The sequence below is a fragment of the Quercus lobata genome, chromosome 4, assembly GCF_001633185.2.
Source record: "Quercus lobata isolate SW786 chromosome 4, ValleyOak3.0 Primary Assembly, whole genome shotgun sequence".
NCBI lineage: Eukaryota > Viridiplantae > Streptophyta > Magnoliopsida > Fagales > Fagaceae > Quercus > Quercus lobata.
Window position 1 is genome coordinate 81,981,074 of NC_044907.1, and position 19,120 is coordinate 82,000,193.

Here is a 19,120-nt window from a genome sequence, read left to right on the forward strand (position 1 = left end):
GATCATATAGTAAATAATATTCAATTGATACAAAATTTGACATGTGTATTAAGAGTATAAAGAACATGTAATTCAATAGTTAGATTTTCAAAATATGCAGTAATGTTTATTTTATTGAGTAAGGTTGTAGCCTTAGACTACAAACAATTTTGTAGTTAAACTTTGTCCATTTGTGAGTTCCATTTAACTTATTTAATAAAATCTCTTGTTGTTTAGCAAGAGATTTAATAAAATCTCATGCTAAAATACTAATTAATTTTTGTTGTAACTACAACAAAAATTAATTAATATTTTAACATGATGATAAAGAACAATCATAGTAATAAATGATTATACTTCGAAACCGTGTTAACCACTCTAAGTCAAGTCTATAAAGATTCTCAAAAAAAAAGTCAAGTCTATGTATGTGTTTGGGAACTGTATTTGCGTTTCTGCGTTTCACGTTTTCCATTTTTTTTTCTCTCCTGCACGAGAACAGTAACCTCACATGGGTTCACTGTGTAGAGATCAAAATTATTGTTTATTACTATTCACGTACTAAAAAAATATTAAAAATGGATTTCACGGTACTATTCACACATTTAAAAATGATTTTGCTACAGTTTTTAATTTTCAATTTCAGCAACAATAAGTTCAATCCAAACAGACCCTATAAAGATAGGTAAAGAAATATGGTCTCCAAACCCCAAATATCTACGCTGCCTACGCGTTAAGTTTGAGTTCGAGCAAAGTGCTTTCCCTTTGGAGAAATTCAGAGCTCATTCATGGCTACGAATGAAAACCATCTTAAACTTATGTTCTTGCTAATGTTATCATGCATGTGGATTTTCTTTGCTGCAGCAAGGCCAAGGGACACTCTCAAATCAGGCGACACTCTTAATTCCTCAAGTCATCTAGTTTCTGCCAAAGGAGCATTCACTTTGGGGTTCTTCCACTCTGGAAGTACCAACAACATCTACTTGGGAATATGGTTCACCAATGACCCTAAAAAAATTGTTTGGGTTGGCAACAGAAACAAACCTGTAGTGAACACTGCTGCGGTTCTTACGTTGGAAGCCAATGGAAATTTCGAAATTTTGCCCCAAGGTGGAGATGCAATACCTCTGTATCCCCATCAAGCAACCAACTACACATACACTCTCTTTGCAACTCTATTGGATTCAGGGAATTTTGTCCTGCAAGAGTTGGATTCCAATGGAACTACGCAAAGGGTTTTGTGGCAAAGTTTTGATGAGCCTACAGACACACTGCTGCCGGGGATGAAGTTAGGTGTCAACCACAAGAATGGAAGACCTTGGTAACTCACCTCATGGTTGAACAAGGTTGTCCCAGTTCCAGGGCAGTTTTCTCTAGAGTGGGATCCCAAGGGTCGCCAATTGATCATTCGGCGACAAGGGGTGGAGTTTTGGACTAGTGGGGTCTTGAAAGGTGACAAATTTGAGTTCATATCAGATGAATCCAAGCGCATGTATAATTTCATCGTTGTTTCTAACGAGGATGGAGAACACTTGGTTTATAATGATATAAACCAAGGTGGACAATCAGCATGGTTTCTAAGTTTTGAGGGGAAACTTCTTAGTTTTGATGGATCCTATATTGCAGAAACTGAAAACTGTAATGGACACAGTACTGATGGAGGCTGCAAGAGATGGCTACCATCGTGTCGAAGTCGTGATGACATGTTTGATAAAAGATCTGGTTACTTCATACAAGGGCCTGAACCTAGCTTCTTGCATAATAACACTAAACTTACCATGGATGATTGCAGGGTTACTTGCTGGAACCACTGTGGCTGCGATGCCTATACTTTCCTATATGATAATCAGACTGGATGCAAATTTTGGGTGAAAAAGGGGGAATTCTTCCAAGACCTCTCTGGTATAATTCCAGCTCTTTATGTTCTAATACCAAAGTCTTCCCAAAATGGTATGTTTCTACAGCTAATAAACTCATGAGAAATTTTCACTTTAATTACATCTACTTATACTAGGAAAAAGATTGTTTCCATTTATAATGGATGCGTACTATGGTTTGCGTTAAATTTTGTAAAGTTTTAAATAATAGGGAAAAAATTTTAAATGACGTGATAATCTTTATGCTCACATATCTAAAGAGAAAGGATTACTTATCAAAAAAAAATAAAGAGAAAGGATTAACTATAAAATGACAACTTTCTCAAAAAAAAAAAAAAAAAAAAAAAAAAAACTATAAAATGACAAAATGAAGACAACTTAAAATAAGTGAATCTCATTCCATTATTGTAGATACAAAAATTAATAAGATCTCAGTACTAACAATATGAATATGTCAAAGTTAATTCATATCCCACTTATTACATGATTGTTGATACACATTTTGCAATTGTGATTCAACATAACAGTCAGTAGCAAATGATTCATGCAGATAAAATAACTAATATACATAGTTACACAAAATTCTAACTTTTGACCCTAAATTGTATATACTTGCCCTCCCTCGCCAAATATTATAATCAAAACATCCCTTGCTCTATTCCCCCTAAAATATCATAAAAATCCATTATACAAACCAACAAAACAATTCATAAACCCAGATTATTAGAAAAACTTTTAGACAAAGCACAAATTTAGTCTAGAAAAAATATACCAACAAGACAATTACAAATGACAAATCCTTAGCAAAACAATCCTTTAGCGTAGTATTGGCCACCACCATCATAGAGAGAAGGCATGCACTGACAAAAGCACCTTGGAGATTGTGGCAAAGATGGCTACAACTCATTGTGATTCTTGTGGCCAACATAAAAACCATGTGCACTTATTTGTTTTTATTTTATTTTTAAAAAAAAATTTTGTGGTCTGATCATATTCATAAAGCTATTTTTAAAAAAAAACATGTAGTAGTATTTTATTTCTTTGGGCTAAGCTTTTAAATTTTAATTCCTACCGAACTTTTTGGGCTGGTGAATGGATTGGATAATATATTTGCATTTTTAAGAGTTTTCAAATGTTTTGGCTTTTGAACTTTTTTTTTTTTGAGAAAGGCTTTTGAACCTTTTACAAGTTCTTTGATTATTTTTATAATCTATAAATACACAAAACTTTATAAATAAATGTATATATAAAATCTAGAAATGGTACACTAGTGGTGATCGATACCTATATATTTCATTTTTTTGACCAAACTAAATGATCGCTAGTATGGTATTCACTCTTTTTTTTTTGAGAATGGTATGGTATTCACTCCTTAGAGTGAATAACACAATAAAATTAAAAATAAATGGTCACTAGTTGTTATTTGTTGTGCCAATTGTTATTAGCATTAATTTTGTTGAAACTTTATGTGTTAATAAATTACTAATAAAAATATTGCTGTGCCTTGTGGGTTAAAAAAAAAAAACTAAAGAAATAAATATAGGAATAGAAAATTAAAAAAATATTAATTTTTATATAGGATAAAGATTCATGACTTTGCAACTCAAGAAATAATTTGAATGGTCATGTAGGATAAATTCCAAAAAATTAATATTAGAATACATCCACAAATATGATATTATGATATGTATGCATTTTTTGGTCGACTTAAATCAACATTGGTGAAACTTTTTTTGGTTATGCTTGCTCCCCCTAAGTTCAAATTTTGGTTTCATCCCTAGATTCATGAGTCATGAAAAATAGTGGTGGAATCAAATTTTTTGTTCCAAGTATACACACATATACTTAAAACATGGTTATTGATCAAAGATCACCTTGAAATTTTGCAAGCATAGAGAATATATGAAAATAATGTAATCTAATAATGGATTTGTCAAAATTTGCATCAAATTAAAAAATATTGAATGGTGTATATATATTCTTTTATTAAGTTATGTATAAGTATTCTTTAAATTATATTATTCATAATTAATATTTCATAAACATTTTAAATTAATGAATTTTAGATAGATTAATTAAATAATAAATGTACTTCATATGCCTTAATTTTTTTTTTTTTTTTTTTTGAGAAGTAGTATAATGTAATTGATTTAGAAAAAACACATGTAATGTCATATATAACATAAATATATGATGATAAAACTAAATGAAAAACTTTTCTTTTGTTTACGGAGGGTAAAGTAGAATATATCCCACAGTTTGAAACATAAAAATCATAGCTTCTTTTTTTTTAAATAGAAAAAAAAATCCATATATTAATACACTTGCTAGCTCTCTAGATGCATAATGAAAAATCGTTCCTCAAAAAAAGAAAAAGAAAAAAAGATGCATAATGAACAATAGTTTGCTTTGGGGAAAGAAAAAGGAGTTTTATTACATGGATTTACTTATATATTTTTATGAACATATATATAAACGCTTTTGAAGTTAGAGTTATATATGACAAAAAATTAAAAATTAATGAAAATAAAAGAGACAATAATACTTTAAAGGGATAATTACACATTACCCACCTGTGGTTTACCTCTAATTGTAAGTGCCTACCCGTGGTTTGAATTTTGACACTTTGCCCACCTGTGATTATCTCCGTCTATGTGCCGTAACCCACCTCTCCGCTTTCCGTTACTCTAACACAGAATAAGTAAAAAACAAACCCCAAAACGGATCAAAACACTCTCACTCAAATCTTGAACATGAAGGACATGAAGAACATACCAAAAATCTGAAAAATTACAGGAAGTTGAACCCAAAATAAAACATCTAAATCATCAATAATAAAACATCTAAATCACCCAAAAACTAAACCCATGACAGAAAACCCAGTTGCCCAAACCCCATAAAAACATAAGAAGATAACAAATTTACAGCAATCAAACACGAAGCACAAATACCCATATGGTGAAACTCAACCAAAATCAAAACTTCACATTTATTTTACCCAAAACTCAACAAGCAATCAAATTTGACCCACAACAAGCAATCAAATTTCAACGATTCAAACTCTACTGAGAATTCAAAGTAACCAAATGTCTTGCACCAAAAAAAAAAAAAAACACCAAACAGAGAGAGAGAGAGAGAGTACAGATTCTAAGTAAAAAAAAGGCGGTGCAGCGAGCATCAGGGGTAGAAGCCCAGCCCCTGCCACCAGCCACCATAACCCACTGCCATAGCCACCACAACTGCTGAACCACCAAGAACAAATTCCACAAACCCAGACCCACGATGAACGAAAAAATTTCACAAACTCAGACCCACGAAGCAAAAATTTTACATACTCAGACCCACGAAGAACAGAATTGATTGGTAGACGACAGGCAATGAAACCCACGCCGAACTCCAAGCAATTGACCCATGCTGCTCCCAGGAACCTGAAGAAGGGTGCGGTTTCGTCGCTGCTGAATCCGAATGAAGATGACATGTTTGGTTGCGGGAATTGGATGGAGATCTGTTCTTGGGTTTGGATCGGGAAGAAGTTCAGGGAGTGGCCGGTGAAGGTGATGAATGATTGATTGGATTTGGAGTCACTCATGGCCACGGGAAACAAACCAAATAGTCGTTGGGGTGTGCTAGTTGTGATTCGACGCACAAGGTGGCTTTGATTGTGAAGTTTATAGCTTTGTTGGTTATTTTGGATGATTTAGATGTTTTATTACTGATGATTTAGATGTTTTCACCATATGGGTATTTGTGCTTCGTGTTTGATTGCTGTAAATTTGTTATCTTCTTATGTTTTTATGGGGTTTGGGCAACTGGGTTTTTTGTCATGGGTTTAGTTTTTGGGTATGTTCTTCTACTTTTCTTCAGACTCACTCAACCCAGAACATGATTGTGGGTTTAGTTTGGGTACAATTAGTTTGAACATGAAAAACAGAAAAATCTGGGTTTAGTTTTTAGTTAATCTTCATGTTTTGGGTTTAGTGAGCCAACTCAAGTTTCAAAATTTGGGTATGTTCATCATGTTCTTCATGTTCAAGATTTGAGTGAGAGTGTTTTGATCCGTTTTGGGGTTTGTTTTTTACTTATTCTGTGTTAGAGTAACGGAAAGCGGAGAGGTGGGTTACGGCACATAGACGGAGATAATCACAGATGGGCAAAGTGTCAAAATTCAAACCACGGGTAGGCACTTAGAATTAGAAGTAAACCACAGGTGGGTAATGTGTAATTATCCCTACTTTAAATGAGTTTTTGTACATTTCTTAATATGAAGGGGGCCCTTTATTAAAATTTATATATAATTTAAAAAGTTTTATTAATAAAAAATAGGGAGAGGGTAAGAAATTGCCCCTGGCACGCCTCCTTTTACCTATTGACAATCACTATATGCAGGTATAAAGAAATGGATTTGGCTTTGTATAGCCATAGGTGTCATTGCTCTAGTTATAATTTTCTTCTGCGTCTTGTGCCACCGATCAAGAAGGAGAAATGTAATACTTCAAGGTGAATGCTTCACATATGTTATGCTCTTATTACAGTAAAATTCAGAATTTCCTGATGATCTCTAAAGCTCTGTATTAATCTAAATAGTGGAGAAGGATGCTAAGAGTGACGGTGGATTGCTTGAGTTGATGAACTCCGATACGTTTACCACTGTCAATGAGCTTCAAAATGATAGAAAGCAGGGGAGTGATTTGAGAATATTCAGTTATAAATGCATCATGTCTGCGACAAATAGCTTCTCATTGGAAAACAAGCTTGGAGAGGGAGGCTTTGGACTTGTTTATAAGGTTAGGTCTACAAAACTCTTTGATGAAAGATGTTTTGATTGAATTGTTCAACATTGTGTGATGACTTATTGATTCTTTCATCAGGGAATATTTTCACAAGGGCAAGAAATAGCTATAAAGAGACTTTCAAGAAATTCAGGACAAGGAATGTTAGAGTTCAAGAATGAGTTGATACTTATATCTGAACTCCAACATATGAATCTTGTTCAACTTCTAGGTTTCTGCATTCATGGAGAAGAGAGAATGTTAATCTATGAATACATGCCAAACAAAAGCTTGGACTACTCTCTCTTTGGTTAGGAAGACGTTCACTTTTATATAACACTTGATTTTCTTTTTTTCTTTTTTCCATCAAGTAATTTGTTGATGTATATGATTTTGCTCAAAGTAAATTACTAGTCTTATTCTACAATTTATATCTTATAGATTCAACCAAAAGCAAAATGTTAGATTGGCCTACACGTTTTAGCATAATTGAAGGAATTGCTCAAGGATTGCTTTACCTTCACAAGTACTCAAGATTGAGAGTAATCCATAGAGATTTGAAAGCTAGTAATATTCTCCTAGATGAAAATATGAACCCCAAAATATCTGATTTTGGAATGGCAAGAATTTTCCAACAAAATGAATTGGAAGCAAATACTAGGAGGATTGTGGGGACATAGTAAGTAAACTAATTCATACCTTCTTAGACTTGTTTCACTTTCTATGCTAAATATTATTGTTTCCATATAATGATGTTAGACTTAAAACTTGTTTTATGATTTGATGTTAGTGGATACATGTCTCCTGAGTATGCCATGGAGGGAGTTTTCTCTATAAAATCTGATGTCTACAGTTTTGGAGTTCTATTGCTGGAAATCGTGAGTGGTAGGAAAAGCAACAATTTCTACCACACTAAGCACTTGGTCAATCTTGTTGGATATGTATGTGAAAAATGAATTAGCTTGAATGATTTTGTGATATTTATTTTGAGTATCTCTGACACTCTGTTATCTTGTTTCAGACATGGGAATTATGGAAAGAAGATGCCATGTTAGACTTAATGGATCCAACACTCAATGATTCATTCATCAAGGATCAAATGCTTCGATGCATTCATGTTGGTCTCCTATGTGTAGGAGATAGTGCAATTGATCGACCAACAATGTCAGATGTTATAACTATGTTGACAAATGATTGTTTGACACTACCTTCCCCTGAAAAACCCATATTTTCTATTGCTAGAAAAGCAATTGAAGCACATATATGTGAGAAAGAATCAGAAAATTATTCAATATATGGGTTATCCATTTCCAGTATGGTTGCACGATAAAGGCATTGTTGTATAATAATTATATACTTATGAGCATGTTAATGCTGGTTTTTGATAATTATCCATTAAATAGTTCCAATGAACTAAATGTTTTTTTATTAAATATTTATTATAATACATACTCAAATCCAAATAAATAATTACTGAAATTTCTGTTTTATCACATAGATTCCCTTAATACAGACATTAAGGAATTTTATTAAATTTAATTGTGAAAGTTGACTTTTTAAGCTTTGTATGGATTTTCCATTTTCTCATTTCCCAATTCCATACCAAAAAATAAAATAAAATCCCTTTAATTACGCAACTTTTGTGAGGGTTGCACAAAGCCGTCACCAAAATATCTTTTTGAGAATAAAAGATTGTCATCAAATATCGTGGTGTGCCTTTGTATTAGAATCATTTTTCCTCTTCCTTGTGTGTGTGTGTTTGTTTCTCAATCCCTCTCCCTTGTGTGTGTGTGTGTGATTTTGTTTCTAAAAAAAAGGGTAATTGTTCCACATTGCTTAAGAGAGTGTGTTGTGTGTAATATAACTTGCCCCACCCTCCCTTAAAAGTTACCATGGCTTTTGAGTGGAATTTTGGTGTGCCTTTGTGTTAGAATCCATTTCTCTCTCCCTTGTGTATGTTATTTGTTTCTCAAAAAAAAAAAAAAAAAAATCACTCGAACAAAAAAAAAAAAGGGTATGGATTTTTTTATTGGATCATAAAAAACGGGTTAACCTGAACTCGAGTAAGTTGGGTCGGGTCAAGACCTATGTGTTGACCAAATTTTCAACACACTTTTCATTTTGAGTTATTATTATTATCAATTCTAAATTTATACCAACTTCATTTTTTATTCTCTCATTTTTTTTTTCAACTAAATAAATGAGTTTTTCATCTTTCTACTTTTCAATCCTCCCAACCAATTAGATCTCTTTTATCATTCCACTTTTCTATTCCTTCCCTTTTTTTTAAATGTTAAAGTTACATAGAGAAGACAGAAAGAAAGACAATACAAGATAGAGAATAAAAAAGAAAAAAAAAAAATGCATGTTGCTAGCAAATATACATAAGCACTCAAGTGACATGACTTTTATTTTTATTTTTTGGTTGAATTTTTGCTCACAGGATGTTGCATTTTGAGCCCTTCAAGATGGCCCTTAAATGTGACGGAATGAACCCGGAATGAAGGAACCCGGAATGAAGTAAGGTCTTGGGTTGTGGGGTTTTTTAGCAGAGCTTTGGGCCCCTTGAGATGGCCTTTTAATTGTTGATGTCTTAGCTAACCCATACTGATTAGGTGAAGAAGAAGCACACCTACAAGTCATTTTTCTTTTGTATATATACAAAATACAAGTCGTTTATACTATATATTTTTTGTTACTTATACTGATTTGGTGCCAGATGTATGTAGATTATTGGTTGATTCTTTTCAGTCTGTTTCTAGTAAGTTATCGCTCCTCTTTTCCGCTAAATAAGAACAGTGCTTCTGTATATTAATGCATATGTGAAAGTGAAATCATTTTCTCTCTTTTCTCGATTCACCATTGTTGAACTCCAAGCATTCCACAATAGCTCAAAACAAACTTCAAGGTTTTCTAACATAGATTTTTTAAAATATTGATCTCTTTTTTGGGAGTTTCTAAAACGACATCTAAAGTTCAAAATTTTCGGCCCCAACCATTTGAGAGGTGCAAAAATTTTTAAATTCAGAGTAGAGACATTTCCTATTCACAATTTACTTAGAAACAAGAGAAAAAAAAAAAAAAAATCGTGTAGATAATTTTCGTCAAAGTCTACACGCACTCTATGACAAGTGCATGTAAATTTTTATTAGATACCTCCTCCTTTCATTGACAGATTTCAAACATTAGTTTTTCAAACAAAGTTTTATGTGTCCTTTTACCTTTCCAACTTTGCCAAATTTTATTTTCACTTTCCGCCTTCTTTCAGCTCTTTTTCTACATTTCTTCTAGCAAATAAGGAATCAACAATGCACATTAAAACACACACTCATTCTCTTCTCATTCAAATGCCACTTTATCCTGTGTTAGATTTAACTTAAAAAGTAAATGATTTGAATATTTGTGCATTTCCCAAACATAGAGAGAGGGAAATTGATTGGTTTTTAAGATAAATGAGGAATTATGAACTATTTCAAACATAGAGGGGGAAAGAACTTTCTCCCTTTTTATTTAATTTAATCTTTTCTTTTGTTTTTCTCACTTTTTGAGAGTAGCTCAATTCTTTACACTTATCTAATTTCTTTTAAAAAATAGTCATAGTTAGTGGTGCCTAGACCCAACCCAGACCCGCCGAACTGACCAATCCGCTCGATCCCCACCCAATTTTAGCCAGAACTAATGCTCTCGTCGGTCGGTGACAGGTTTCCGTACCCAAGACCCGATGTTGGCGAGTCGAGTGGTGGGTTTTCTTCTCCAAAACCCGATCCACTCGACCCGACCGATGTTATATACAAATCCGGCCAACTCCGGCAAGATCAAGCTCAGATTCAAGGAGATTTGACAAGATCTCGACCATATTTGGTAAGATTTAGCTAGATTCGGTCATATCCAAGCAGATTTCGGCGATTTTCAGTGCAGATCTAGTGAGTTTTTATAGATTCCGATGAATTTTTTGAAGATTCCGGTGACTTTTGCAGCTTTGGTGACTCTCTCCACTAACCAAACCGACTTGAACACGAAATCGATTTGACCGATTGAAGCTGGCGGTCGATTTCGAGTCCCTCCGCCTCTCACTCGATGCTGGTGGGTCAGGTCTGGGTTGGGTCCAAAATTGACCTGGCCCAACCCGTGGACAGCTCTAGTCATAGTTATGAATTTTCAGGTCTTTATCAACCTGTTATCAATTCTTTACAATTTTTTATTTTATTTTATTTATCTTAAAAAAATTATTAGCACCGCCTATTCACATGAACATTTTTGCATTTTTGCCAAGAAAAAAAAAAAAAAAAAGAACTCAGTGCCAACTTAGATTGAGCGTACACTGAAATATATTCATAGCTCAGGGTCAGGGACTAGCAACCTATAACAGCTAAAATCATCCCCCAATGTTGAGCAGAAGAAGCTTCTACTACTCAGCCCATGCGCCCATGTTATGTATGCAAGCACCAGAGCTCACGTACGGGGCCTATACGTATCATCACACATTAACAAGTGCCCACACATATGCATGTGCCAACCATATATCAGCACCACACACTTGATGCCATGTGTCACCACCCGTGTCACTACTCAAATCTACATGATCTTTGTGAACTCAAGAACATGATTAAAAACTATCAAGCTAAACCTAATTATAAATAATAATAATAATTAAGATAACAATACCTCCATAATCAAACATATCTCAAATATACGAATTCCACTCTCAAAAACTCTAACTAGTAATAATATTACAAGAAAAAAACAAATCTCTAATGAAAACAATCTCCAAAAAACAAATAAACTTCCAAGCATTACTTAATAGCTAGTGAACAATTCTTTGCGAATCCACAAATTTCTGGTTGTGTCAAATCTTCTTTCAGAGCTTTAACGCTCAATCTGAACAATATTAGATTGGGGTGAGCTCAATAAGTATATCTATCTATAATATACACTGGAATAGGATCAAGTTAACTATTGGAAGTCTTTTTATAAAGGAGATTATATATAAAGGAGATCATATAATAGAGCTTACAATATATCAAACTATAAATTTATCAATGGAATAGTAACATGCTTAGTAAATGATAGATATTTACCGAGAAAATTGATTTAGAAACTATCATAATGGATAGAGACACAATAGACTCCCCCATTGGTTGGGGCACTAGACTTTTATGGGCATAAATTTATCATAAACAGACTCCCTATATACGGGTATACATACTTCAGCAAAAACAAATATACGGGTATACATACTCCCTTGATAACGGCGTTTAGAGCATTGGTTTTAAAGGCCAATATATTGAACCCTGTTGGCTATGATAAAATCACAAATATGTTCAATTAGAATCCACTTCCAAAACTTCCATCCAACATATTCAAAAGACATGTCCAAAATTCTCAAATCATCAAATCAAGTGAAAATTCACAATTTCAATTTTACATCACTTACATGTCCTTACTATTAGACTTTGGATAGTTTGTTCACAAAGTGCTCGATCCCAAGATATATAGAGCATCAATACCCGGTCTTCCATATGCTATATTTACAATTGTGCTATAGTACCATTATAGCCCGTTACCCGGTCTTGCAATTGTAAAAAAACTTACAATTGTACTACAGTACCATCCTAAATTTATGATGGTGCTGTAGCTCACTTGCAAAATTAAAATAATATTTTTTATTCATTCCTCAAAAACATCTCTCTCTCTCCACAAAATTAAAATACTTTTTTTATTTATTGTTTTTGGTTATATATTTTGTTGTGTAGATATATTATTTTAATGTATTGTACAGGAATATAAAATGTTGAGTGTGCTATAAAATTGTATGGTATAATAGATAAAGTAGCTTTTGAGATGGTAAAATTAGATATTTTATAGAAATTAGATATTTTATAGAAATTAGATGCTAATGCTCAGGAAGTTTTTCAATAAGATTATCACAAAATAATACTATGAAAATTTCAAACTACTTAACATAAGTTCATTGCCTTCACAATATATTTGATGTTGAAAACCTTGTAGACGATTGAAAACCGATGAGCATATTATAAAGGATAAAACTTAAATACAGTACTTTATGTGTTGTACCTTAAATTTCTTTTCTAAAATTAAGCTATGTGGCTATTTTGACAGAGACACTTAATGGATTAAAACCACATTCTATTTTCCATGGTGTGAGAAAACCCAGTCTCTTCTCTTCCTCTTCCATTGAACTCAAGGAGTAACTCTCACAAAACCTATGGTTTCCAATATTCTGGGTTTCTATCAATAGAAGTAAAATTTTGTTCTTTTCATTTTGGTTTCTGTTTTTGTTTCAATTTTGTTTCATAGATGAATGTGAGAAAAATATTTATAAAAAATGCCAAACTGCATTAAAGGCCAGTGATATAACTCAGCCATTCTCTGTAATCTCTACTTTGCATTCGGTTTCACAAAATTTCTTTTCCTAATAATAAAAAATAAAAAGGAAAAAAATGAAGCAACTTTGTGTCTCTATCAATTCCTTCTTCTCTCTTTTCACAAAATAAAATATACCAGTTTTTAGACACACACACAAAAAAATAAAATAAATAAATAAATAAATAAAACTTTTGAAACCCCACAAACCTAGATCAAAATCCCAACCCACTGGCAATATAGATTCAAAATTGTCTCAAGCCCTTTCTCTCCAAACTGGTTTAAGTTCAGACTCTTTCTTTACCTCTCTTATTGACCCTTCATATTAGATCATGAAGAGAGAAAGTGAGCTTTCTTTTCCTCTATTACTGGCCCTTCAGATTAGACAGAAAAGAGAGAGAGTGGGCGAAGGCAAGAGAATTAGAGAGGGAGGTGTGGGTTTGGGAGCTACTGCTTGGGGTGGCGGCGTTGGTGAACGGTAGTTTTGGCTGATGGGTTTGTTTCTTGGATTTGGGAAGAACATGAAGAACAAGTTCTTAGTTCTTACAAAAAAAATAATGAAAAGTAACAAAAAAAAATTTTAATGAAATTAGATTTAAGGTTTGTTTTGTTAATTTAATTTAATTTTTTGTTTAAATTTTTAGACTTAGCTTTTAAAAAAAAATTAAAATACTAAGGTGGAATTTAAAAAATGCCAAATTATATATATATATTATTTTATTAGCAACATCAGCATCTAACATGCCAATAGTGCACTTCATTTGCCACATAAGCAATTTCAATTAGTGAGATGAAAGTAGTGACTAAATTAGAAATAATTTTCTATTTTTAAGGACTAAAATAGATGCTCCAAAAAAGTAAGGACTAAAATGGGAATTAGCTCAAAATATAGGGACCAAAAGTACATTTTCGCCTAAACACAAATTATAATATTGGCATCTTACAATGAATTCTTAGCCGTTAATTTGATAGTTAATTTGAATTATGAACATTTCTATTAGAAATATTAAGAGTACTACTTGAGCTGCAAATCTCTTTGCAATTTTTAGTAATTAACACTTATATAATGTCATTTGCAAATCTAACCCATATTCCTATGTCAGTGGCCTCTAATTCTGAATCAAACATGGAACTGAGAGTGATTACCTGATTAAAGAATAACTTGTCACCAAATGCTAGCCTTTGGCTTTCATAGTTTCACGGCTTCACTGCCCTCCTCCCTCCTTTCTTTTCTTTTGACATAAAAAAAATCCTAATTCTCTTGGTCTTTAACATTTTTAACATGAGATTCTACAAGGTGAACTCTATCCCTTTTTCTAGGGGCAGGGCCCAATAGCTTAAGGGTGTGCAAAAAACCGAAGAACCGAAAAAACTGGTTGAAACCAACCGAACTGTTGCCAAAATTTCGGTTCAGTTTCGGTGCTGGAATTTTTAACCCCAAAACCGACCGAACCGACCGAATATATATATTTACGTAACATCAATACTTAACTGATCAGTGGCTTAGTGCTACGCTCATTGTGATTTGGCTATCTGATCCCAGGTTCTCAAACCTTTGCATGGGACATGTGATTTGGCTATTTCTATTAACTATATAAAAAGAGGCTCTTTTCGTTCTGGAACTCTCCGTAGTCCATATATGTTCTTTCTCTCTGGAACTCTCTGTGTCTCTTGTCTCTCTCTTATCTTCTTCTCCTTTCTAATAAACGTGTTTTTTTCTTTTTTCTTTTCCTCCCAAACCACCGATCTGTACTGTGATTCAACTCCTTCACAACCCAGCCTTAGCACCGATCTCTCTCTATGGCTCCCACTAAAGGATATGTCACTTTTGTTAGATAAAGGTAAAATAGCACTGTCATTACAATTTTAGGTTCCTTTAACAGATTATACTTTTCCAATGCAAACGAATTATTTTGCTTACTTGTTCACTAAATGATATGTGTTATTTCTTATTTTATCAATTTTTGAATGGGTATCAAGTGTTTGCTTGACTTTTGAATTAATCAAACATGCTGTTACTCTTTACTTTTGAATTAATCAAACGTGTTGAATTATGCCATGTAATTGATATTTGACATTTACATGTTATTGCCTTTTAACTTTTGCTATTCAGCTAGCGATTATGGACTGTGGCTATGATTTGTTGAGCTTCTTTGAGTTGTGAAACTGAAGCTCTCTCTCTTTCCAAAGAGTACCGATCACACATGCAGCAGGTAAATCTCTTTGTAACCTTTTTTTTTCCCACTTTGATTTATTCATTCCTTCTATTTGATTGTGTTTTCTTGATAAACTTTTTCCAATTTCCTGTTCTGTTTTTTCTTAATAGAACAACATCCTGATGAGGTCAGATTTTCAAGGTTCGAGGTTCAAGGTTCAAACTTTTCCTCTCTTTCTTCTTTTGATTTTATGATTTGAGAAGATAATATTGAATTGCATGTGATTGAGTTAGTAAATAGGATTTAGGATGGGCGAATTTTTTGCATTCAAAGTTTAATTTTTTTATAAGAGTGCTTATGCATATACATGTTTGTGAAAATGCCAAAAAGGGCTATTTTATATTTTTTGTTCTCTGTGCATAATTTTTCCTTTCCATACCTTAGTTATGTAATAGGTCATGGTAATGTTTTTGATGTGTTTGGATTTGGTTAGCTTCTTGTCATGGCAATAGCTATGCTTGGCTGAGCTTTGCATTTTGAGGATAATGTCTTAATTCTTCAAGAAAAGAAAGAAAAAAAGAAGAAGAAAATAAATTGTAGATATTGGTCTATATGCGTGTTTGTCATGTTTGTGAAGCTTAGGCCGTGTCATTGAGTTCATGACAGCTTGCCCACAATGTGTTGGTGGGTTGTTTGTCCAACAATTCTTTGAGTACTTTAGCCTTCTTGGTTAAGCTCCCTTTGTTAGATCATGTCTTCATCCATAATGAACAACATCTTGGCCACTAAAAGTCATAAAATTTTTGAACATATTGAATTGCCAAGTCTTATCAATTTTTTTTTTCATAAATGATAGATACGTAAATTTTATCAATTTGAAAATAGAATTATTACACTTTAGAACACGCTGCATCTACAATAAAGAACAAACTAACTCTATGCCGCCTTACTAGACGAAAAACATAATGCTTATCAAGTATCAAACAAAAGAAATTTTCGGAGTTTCTATGACAAACTTGACAGAACAAAAGGGCCCAAGAATTATTAGTAAAAAAAAAGGAAATGCAATGAAATGTAGTGGAAAAGAGCAACAAACCCTTATTTTCCTTAAGCTTGCAAGATTTCGCGTGGTCAGAACATCTAGAGTTGTCCATGAGCGAAATTGAGAGTTAGTCATGCACAATGGTTAGAACAAGACACAACTAATTTACACTTCGGCAAATAATATAATACATAATAATATAGCTTGTAGGGTTGTCGTGCCTCCCAGTTGTTATGAAGAATCATTAGTTCAAGTTTGTTTTCTTGCTAATCTTCTTGAAAGACTTGTTATATGAATTGGCATTTGGTGGAGTGTTAATTAATGAACCATTTATTGAAGGATGATTTAAACTTCATGAACATGACAATTGACATATTAACAACGATGGGTATATTAAAACTTGGGGTTGTTATTAAGATTATGTGGCATACCATTCACAAGAGCAAGTGGCCAAGGCTGGCATTAGCCTTAGGTCACTTAGTTCATTGGCTAGGACCTCTATTAGAAAAATGTCTTAAAATTGTGGGTCAATAATTAATTTCACTAAAAAGAAAAAAAAACATATGTAGATTGTGCACTCTTTCCCTTACCTCCAAATACACTCCCAAATTTTTAAATCAATAAAATTCAACCCGATTGAAATTTTAAAGATTTTTACAAAAATAATAATAATAATAATTGTCAATGTGTTGAATTATTATTGATTATCTTTCTCGTAACAACTTGAGATTTCAGTTTTTGTAATTTATTTTTTCACACAAAATATTGTCAATATTAGGTACCCAATCTTCTACCCAACTACATACCAAACAATCTCTCTCTCTCTCTCTCTCTCTCTACACGCCAAAATCAAATCTAAAAATTAGATTTTAGCTATCCATAAATTAAAACTCATTCTAAAAAATAATAATAAATCTCCATCTCCTTTATTAAATTTTACTCTTGAACCATTATATCTGATTTTCTATATAAAATTAATCTTGGTTTGGTAAGTATTAATTTATTAAGTTGTGTTAAGGCTATCTGGTGATTCTATTATTAAGTAAAGTTGCAATAGTGCCTCCGATATATAATTCATATTATAATTTTACATTTTAGATAGTGTTTATCTTATTTTAAATACTTTTTAATTATAATTTCCTAATATAAAAATATCACTTCAAATGTGAAAAACGAGAGAGAGAGAGAGAGAGAGAGAGAGAGAGGTTGAATTTCAAACAGGATATCATGATAAACAAAAAATAATGGTATAATACAATAGAAAGATAATAAAGAAAACAATCATAACGACATTCAAACATGTAATATTGCAATTCTTGATTATATTTAAAAACTATATATTTTTTTTCCAATTTCACGTTTACAAAATTTTATTTACAGTACTTGAAATAGATTTTTCAAAATTGAAATTGATAATTCTACTTGATATTTGATTATAGTACAAGAAGATTAAGTGAATTGGTCATTTTATAAATTGAAAATAAGATGTTAGCAAATTCCTAATAACAAAATGTTAGATGTAACTTAGTATTTCAAAAAATAATAAAAATGAATTTTTTTTTAAATGTTATATATATATATATATATAAAATTTATTGATTTTTTAGAAAAAAATATTATTTAATTGGTATACTTAAAAACCCCACTTTTTTTGTTTATTAAAAAAAACACTTATAACTATCGTATAGGTTTCAATTATATTGAACCGGCCTAACAAGCAATTAAAATTTCACTATCACAAAGAAAACAATTTATAACTTATATTACAAGAATCGGCTTGGGTAGAATGCACTGGATCCAATCATTACCTTCTATTATTTATAGTGGTCCCTCAAATTTTTAAAAAAGTTATTCTAACTAATTATAGTAAACTATAGACTATAATATAACTATAGTATAGAAAAAAAAAATGGAGAATAAAGAGACTTATACAATATTTGCACAGTTGCACTTCATATCGTTGAAAAAATGGGTCAATTATATATATATATATATATATATATAATTTTGAAATAAATTATTTAATAAAATTACTATGATATGAGCTACCTCTCTCTCACACACACATATATATGAACTTATTCCCACCTAACATGCTTATAAGACAAAAAATAAAATAAAATCATACTCCTATCGGGGATCCATATCAGTAATAGACAAGTCGTTCGCCGTATAAACTTCAGGTTCTTCGTTAGGAATATTTGCCACAATTGATTTCCTTCCAATAGAAAAAGCTGGTTTTTTAGGTAAAGGTAATTGTGTACTTTCATTTGTCAACATAGATAGCATATCTGACATGGTAGGGTGATCAATTGCACCATCTTGCACGCATAAGAGACTAACGTGAATGCATCTAGTATTTGATATTCGACACATGACTCCCTCGTTGTCGGATCAACTAACTCTAGCCCTTTACCTTCTTGCCATAAATCCCATGCCTAAAAAACGGAACAATTATTTAAAATTTTGGAAACACAAAACTATAAAAATATATATGATCCAAAGTTATATATATATATATATATATATATATATATAATACGTACATACCCTACTAGATTGAGTGCATGCCCATCATCATAGAAGCTGTTGTTTTTTCTACCGCACACGATTTCAAGCATTAAAACTCCAAAGCTATAAACATCTGATTTTATAGAGAACACACCCTCCATAGCATATTCAGGGGACATGTAACCGCTACAAGAAAACACAAGATGAACATTTTCATTTGAAAAAAGAATTGATGAACTTAAAAGAGTGGTAGGCTTTAGCATTATTTACTTTTTTATTTTTATTTTTTGGTTGCATTTTTGCTCATATACATAAGCACTCAAGTGACATGATTTTTATTTTTATTTTTTGGTTGCATTTTTGCTCACAGGATGTTGCATTTTGAGCCCTTCAAGATGGCCCTTA

General features: G+C 32.3%; 1 long non-coding RNA gene and 1 pseudogene across 1 annotated transcript; both read left to right on the plus strand.

Moving 5' to 3' along the window:
• The first annotated feature begins 725 nt into the window (after positions 1–725).
• Positions 726–7,952, plus strand: LOC115985925 (annotated as a pseudogene).
• Positions 7,953–14,672: 6,720 nt separating this feature from the next.
• On the plus strand, positions 14,673–16,220 carry LOC115984383. Its single transcript, XR_004090535.1, has 3 exons — positions 14,673–14,847; positions 15,120–15,219; positions 15,333–16,220. It is a non-coding gene; the product is annotated as an uncharacterized LOC115984383 (long non-coding RNA).
• The last annotated feature ends 2,900 nt before the right edge of the window (positions 16,221–19,120 follow it).